At 37.4% G+C, this 6,873-nt stretch overlaps 1 protein-coding gene and 1 pseudogene across 1 annotated transcript in view; both read right to left on the reverse strand.

Annotated features, from left to right (window-relative positions):
• The window catches only part of CSMD1 (CUB and Sushi multiple domains 1), a 2,654,573-nt gene that overhangs the window by 188,027 nt on the left and 2,459,673 nt on the right, over positions 1 to 6,873 (reverse strand). The gene's annotated exons all lie outside the window — the stretch shown is intronic.
• On the reverse strand, positions 3,198 to 4,268 carry LOC138144121 (SRR1-like protein pseudogene; annotated as a pseudogene).

The raw sequence follows: 6,873 nt of genomic DNA on the forward strand, positions 1-6,873 counted from the left end.
GTAAAAATTCCCTACAACAATGAAAACATAGGGCCTCATACATGTATACTTGCATATATACATACACATGTGCATTTACACATATATGTACACACACAGATATACTCCTCCACACATCCACATATAAGGGTACCCTATTTTTATACCTGGACAGCTATCCTTTGTAACAAAGAATTTTTTAAAAAGGAGGGAAGGGGAAGTAGTTCAGCAAAACTAACCAACACATCGAACTATTGTGATACTATATCCAATGTTACACATTTAAAGTATGCCACCACTTCAAAGATGGAGGGGTCACAGATCGTTAATTTCTTCTTTCCCAGTGCTTAGCACAGTGCCTGGCATAAAAAGTAAGCCCTTAATAAATACTTGTTCACTTCTTGATGTGATTTCTTTGTAGCTAATCTTGTTCCTTAAAATTATACACTACCTTTTCCCCCTTCCATTTCATTTACATAGTTATAGTTATTGTATATGATTTTTTTTCTTGGCTCTGCTCAGTTCACTTTACATCAATTAACATGTCTTCCTATGCTTCTCTGTATTCTTCATAGTCATCATGTCAGAACTTAAAGAGACCTGAGAGGCAGATATGTGCATGCATGTGTATGCATTTATATATGCATGTACATGCATACATATATACATATACAATATAGAAATGTTGTAAATTGTATATGTGTGCTAGTACATATGCACATGCATAACTTATATATGTATACAAAATTATATCTACATATATATTCATAGGTACAATATACATATTCTCCATATTATACTATTGTAATGTAATGCCAAGCAAAGGCAATTTCCCAAGGTTCAGAATACCAGCATAGATGCTCTCCATTTTATTCAGTGACAAATTAAGAACAGAGAAGGTCAAAATATGACATCATTCAAAATACAGCATTTACTAAGTGTGATTAAATAATCTCCAAGTACTACCCCACCTCAGGACCTTATATTCATTCAATCAATTACAAAGTCCCTGTTCTAAATACTACTCCACCCCTAGGCTGTACCTTCATTTAGTCCATCACAAAGCCCCTCTTCTCAAATGGAAATTAGTTTCCAGTCATAAGTAAAGTACATTCATTTGTTCAATCATAGAACACAAAAAGGTCAAAAGTTCCCCACCACTGGATCACAATTGAATCTACCCCAGAGTTACAACAAGTTTAAGCACAGCACTTAATACCCAAATGGAAGTCTTTTCTTCATCTTGACAGGAGGCAAATTTTCAGCAATCTTTGTTCCTGGGGAGACAAAGCTTAGCAAGGCCACAAGATACATTGCCAGTCTCTTCATTAATTCATCCTCTGTCTGCAGAACAGTCCTAGGACCCCTGAAAACATTAGCAAAACCCTCTCCCAGGATTTCTGTAAACATACAACAAGAAAATCCTTTTTCAGGGCTTCTTAACCAACAGAAAGGTTCCCAGACCCCTGTAACAACAGCACTGTCCTTCACCAGTGGACAGTATTCACTCTCTGTCTGTAGGACAGTCTCAGTAGCTCTGAACCAACAGCCAGGTTCCAGAACTTCTTCAACAACAGGACTGTCTTTCACCAGTGGACAAATCTGGCAAAACAACATCAAAACAGACAAAGTACCAGCAAAACAGCCATGTCTCCTCAGTCCTTGGCAGCTCCCGGGGCACGTCTCAAAAGTCCAGGGCAATTCAAAGTGGCCCTCAGCAATCCTCTCAGTCTCTCTCTCTGCCTCCCTGAGGGTGCTGCTTCCAAAAAGTTCTTCTGCCTCTCTCTTGTGTCTCTCCAAATCTAAGTCACCAGCTCCTCCCAGTTCAGCACTCTCTTTTCACATCAACAAGTCCATCCCACAAGTGGGATTAACAAGCTCTGGGTTTTAACACAATCAAACCAAAAACCAAGCCAATACAGGGGAATCTTTATATTCCATTACTATCACAACTATATATACATAAATTAAAACATAACTTTCTGTATTTACTCCTTCTCTGGAGCATTGTCTACACTTGCATTTCGTCGACACTGTGCATTTGTAGGGTCCTACCTGAAGCCCTTCAGGAATGCCAAAAAGCTGAGAACATGGCCTAGAAGGGCATAGGCATGATGGCCAGCATAGTATCCATGAACTTCAAAGACATTATTGAAACAAAAGCTAAAGAACTAAAATTGTTTTCATGCCTGTTATTGGGAAAAGGCATGAAAGAAAATAACTACACTTAGTAGATTGTGGTCTATATTGACAGAAGTACTGTTTGTGCAGCAAGAGAAGATCTCGGTGCCAAAATCTCTCCAAAGTCTGACTGATATGGAAAAGTAGGGCATAGTTTCTGAGAGAGGAAAGCTGTTTAAAAAAAAAAAAGGATGTACTGAAGACTTAAAAAAAGAAAAAAAAATGAACTTTTTGTAACCCCACTAAATTGACAGTGGACCTAGAGATTCAGATCACATCCAAACCAGGTCCTGGGGAAAGACTTGTCTCCTTCCTTTCTATAATTCTTCAGGTGTAACAGCCATAGTAGCCTGAAATCACAATACACTCATCTAATTAAGTGATAAGGGTGGGCAAAGCCTGAGGATGTAAGGCTGCCATCATGACCAGTTTAGAGCCCATGTGTCCTGCTGACCTCCACCTTCCAAGAATTTGCCTATCCAGCCTCCTCCCCGTCCATTAGTAGGAGAAGAGAAATAAACATACCTCTTTTACCTACAATGATACAACCCCGAAAACCTCAGCAATGCAATTTAATCACAGAACCTTCCTAATTGTTTTTCAAATGTTTCCTTGTCCTCCTGGTCCAAAAGCTACTTTCTATAATGTTGAAAGAAGTGCTAAGAACAGTTTATAAATATCTACAACATGTTCCCAGTTGGAAAAGTCTGGTATGTCAGAAGATGCTCTTCCTAAATTCTCCCAGAATAGGTCCATTTGGATAAAAGAAACAAGGAATTCTTTCAAATCATCCAAGCTGGTTTTTGCTTTCTGGTGACAGAGATGCTCTGTCATAGTTCATCCAGTTTGGTCTTGATGTGTAGAGTGTGTGGCCTCCAGAGCTTGTAAGGGTCAGCCTAGGTAACTGAGTCAGTGTCCCTCAGTCAATGTCCATCTGAGGCAAGACTTAAGCCCAGGAATTCCTGACTCTGTGTTTTTGCCTACTATGCCATAATAGCATTAATATTGTTGTCCAATTAATGTTATCAATGGAAGGGTTAAGTTGACTTCGTCTGGTTCCTGATTATTTCTAGTTCCTTCATCTTCTGAATAATCTTGCTCTTCTTTCAATATCCACAGTTCAACCAAAGATTCTTTTACAGGAAAACAATGGTATCATTAAACGTTTCTATATGTTGTAATATCTGTGGAAATCCACTCTGCTTTTACTCTTAAAATCTTTGCCACATAGGGTTATTTCCCCCCCCTGAGGAAACTTTGTTAATAACTTTACTTTAGTTCCTTTGAAACTGTTTCCAAGGTCATCACCTTGGAAAGGGAATTGACTGACCAGTTTCTCCATAACAGATTGCTACACAAAACTGTTTCACAATAGATGACATAAAAATTGGTAAAAATCCTCTGTCTTCTTTCCTTGTTCTCAGTAAGAACAGTAAGACTGAAGGCATTAAGAACTGAAACTTCAAGATCATGTTAAACAGAGGACTAAATACACAGCAGTGACTTCTGGGAATTTATAACTTTTCCAGAAAGAGAAGTAAAAGTTCAAGTTGATTGTGGGCTATTACTCTTGAAGGAAACTTCCCAATTCTATAGTAAACACACTTAAAATGACTCATCTTCTTCAATGGGTCTTCCCTCAAGTTGGAATAGGGTGCCTCAACTGTTTGCTGTGATGATTCCAGATGGAGGAAGGAATTCAATGGCTTCTGAAATGGGTTCTGTAGTTCCCTGTAGTTGTTCAAGAGATTTAGTAAAACCACTTCTGGATTAATTCCTTGTCAAATATCAGAAATTGGAGATTAGCAGGTCTGGTAGATGAGAGGCTCTGGGTTTGAATCCCACCTCTGTATCTGGTTCCAAGTGTGCCTTAAGATGAATCCCTTCCTTGGTCCACAGGGCCTCAGTTTCCTCTTCTGTAAGCAGTCTCCACCAGTCTAAGGTTTCCTCCTCTCCTCCTCATTGGGTAACTGGGGGCCAAAGTTAGGAGATGCCAGACCCCAGAGGAAGGTACATGCAAGGGCTCCTTCTACTCACCAGTTGCTCTCTGTGATGACATCCCATAGAGCATTTAAGAGTTTACAAACAACTTACTTTCTGATAGCCATATGAAGTAGGTAATGAAGACTTTATTATCCACAGTGGACACAATAAAGACCTGGGTCACGGAAGTGCAATGATTTTCTCTTTGTGCTCTTGGTTCAGTGCTCTTCCCATGATACCACTCTTAATCTCTTCATTAAGAGAATGTGCAATAAATGGAAAAATAAATATATAGAACCATTAGCAAAACTGAATGTTCAAAACATTCACCTTTAACTTTTCTGACTTTCTTTTCTTTAAAAAAAGTGATTTGTAAACATATGCAAATTTTCCATCTTGCTGTTAGTTAGAATATATTCAATGCAGGCAATTTCTTCTTGGATAATACTGCTTTGAGCTTGCGTTGTTCTAATATTTTCTGTTTTTTCCTCATCACTTTCCTTTAGATAATCATTTGTTCATGCTCACAAACCTTAATTTCTCTTCTACTCAATGAAGCAAGTCTAACATCCAGCTCCCATTTAATTCTCTTAGGTGGTAAGCACAACATCAAGTGATACTTCTCTGACAGGTTAATTGGAAAAGATGAAATTCTAGAAATATATGCAAAGTTTTTCCCAATAAAGTTTTAATGATGTCCTTTATGCTGTTCTTTAAAAACTGCTCTCTGCTTTTCCAGGGGACTCAATACTGAAAGTAAAGACACATTCATCTTTGGTCAAAAGGGATTCTTAGTAGAAAGAAGAAAAAGAATATTTATGGCCTGCTTATCAACCAGGAACACTTCATAGGTGTTGCAATTTTTTTTTTAACGTTAGATAAAATAGAGGCAGCTAGGTGGAACAGTAAATAGGGCACCAGACCTATAGTCAGGAGGACCTGAATTCAAATGAGGCCTCAGACACTTAACACAAAACTAGCCATGTGACCTTGGGCAAGTCACTTAACCCCAACTGCCCTACCTTGCCCTCTCCAAAAAGCAAAAAACAAAAAACAAACAAAAAAAAAAACCCCCAAAAAACCCCAAACATTAAACGAAATAAACAATTTTCTTCAATTCAAGAAAAACACAGATTTAAATATTCCTATATGATACATGCTAGGGATATAGATAACTAAGTGATATAGTGGAGAGAGGGCTGGACTCTTAAGTCGAAAAGAACTGAGCTTGAATCATGATTCAAAGATGTGCTAGTGGTATGACTTAGAAAGTCATTTATTTTTTCAACCTGTTTTCCTGTTTCTAAAATGGGGATAACGTATACCTGCCTGAGGGTGTTAAGGGGTTCAAATGGGATAATATATGTATTTTATAAACCTTAAAGAACTATATAAATAACAGTTACTACTGGTAGTATACAAAGACAAGATTCAGTCAATCAAAAAGCATTTGTTAAGTATCTACTATGAGCCAGGCACTATCCTAGACTCTGAGGATAGAGAGAGAAACTAAATAGATCTCAATTAACTTACATTCCATGGGGTAATGGAGCAGGGTATGAGTCAAGGTACAATAAGAAAACAATTTAATAAAAATAACAAAATATTTGAGAGAGACTGCTAATAAAAAGGCAGTCTAGAGAAGACCTTTCCCTCCTATTCAGATTTCTCATAGCACTTTGTCATCAAAAACCGTCCTTTAAACTTTATCATATCTCTGAAACTATATATTTTGTAAAACAGTTATTTTTATGCTTTTCTTTACCCTATTAGATTGTAAACTCCTTGAAAACAGGTCTGTGTAGCATCTATTTGTATTTATAGCATTGTATTTATTGAATAATCTTTCCTCACTGTATGAACACAATATGTTCATTTTTGGTTTTAATGTCCTTAAGACAAAAATCTTCAGGAGTGTGAAATTTAGCATGCTAATGAAAGGACAGAATAATCACAGAACTATTCCAACCATGTCATGCTGGAAAAGAGTAGTAGAAACTCTTCAGAGAGTATGATCAGATGTCAGGGCCTTGGGGAGGGCGGTGAAATCCCCCTAATAAAGGGAGCATCACTGCAACATGATCTGGAGAGTGGTTCGCTAAAGGTGGTGACAACATATTCCAATCCATTCACTTTACAGGTATGATAACTGAGGCCTAGAGACTTTTAGTGACTTACCTAAAATCATACAGGTGGTATTAGAAGCAAGATTTGAACGCAATAAGACCTCTGATTCTAGAGTCAGCATTCTTTCCAAGGGATCATGCTGATTCCCACTAATACTATATATCACACTTGTACAGGCCCTTTTCACCTCATACTTGGATAACTACAAGTATCCCATCCTGATTTTACTCTCTCTCTCTCTCCCATTCAAAACATTCAGCTTTCAACTGCTGGATAAATTTCTCTAAACCACTTTCATTATGAAACTTCTCTGAGTGAAACCAATCAATCAAAAAAAAAAAAAAACACCTGCAACAACAACAATAACAAAAACAACAAACAGAAAAACTTCAATAGTTTCTTGTTTATATTTTAGTAACTTAATGAGCTCCTTCATCTGTAACCTTTAGGGGAAAAAAGTGGTCAATTTGTTATTCATAGATTAAACTGTCAGGAGGACAAGACTTAGAAAATGGAACAGATGTGCCACTTTCTTTAAAAACCTATTTATCATTTGTGACTGAGAAACCACTACATTTGAACTTTAATACTTTAGCCTCCAAC

The sequence above is a fragment of the Petaurus breviceps genome, unplaced genomic scaffold, assembly GCF_028583685.1.
Source record: "Petaurus breviceps papuanus isolate PSGF00001 unplaced genomic scaffold, PetGlider_PUasm1.0 90686, whole genome shotgun sequence".
Taxonomy (NCBI): Eukaryota; Metazoa; Chordata; class Mammalia; order Diprotodontia; family Petauridae; genus Petaurus; species Petaurus breviceps.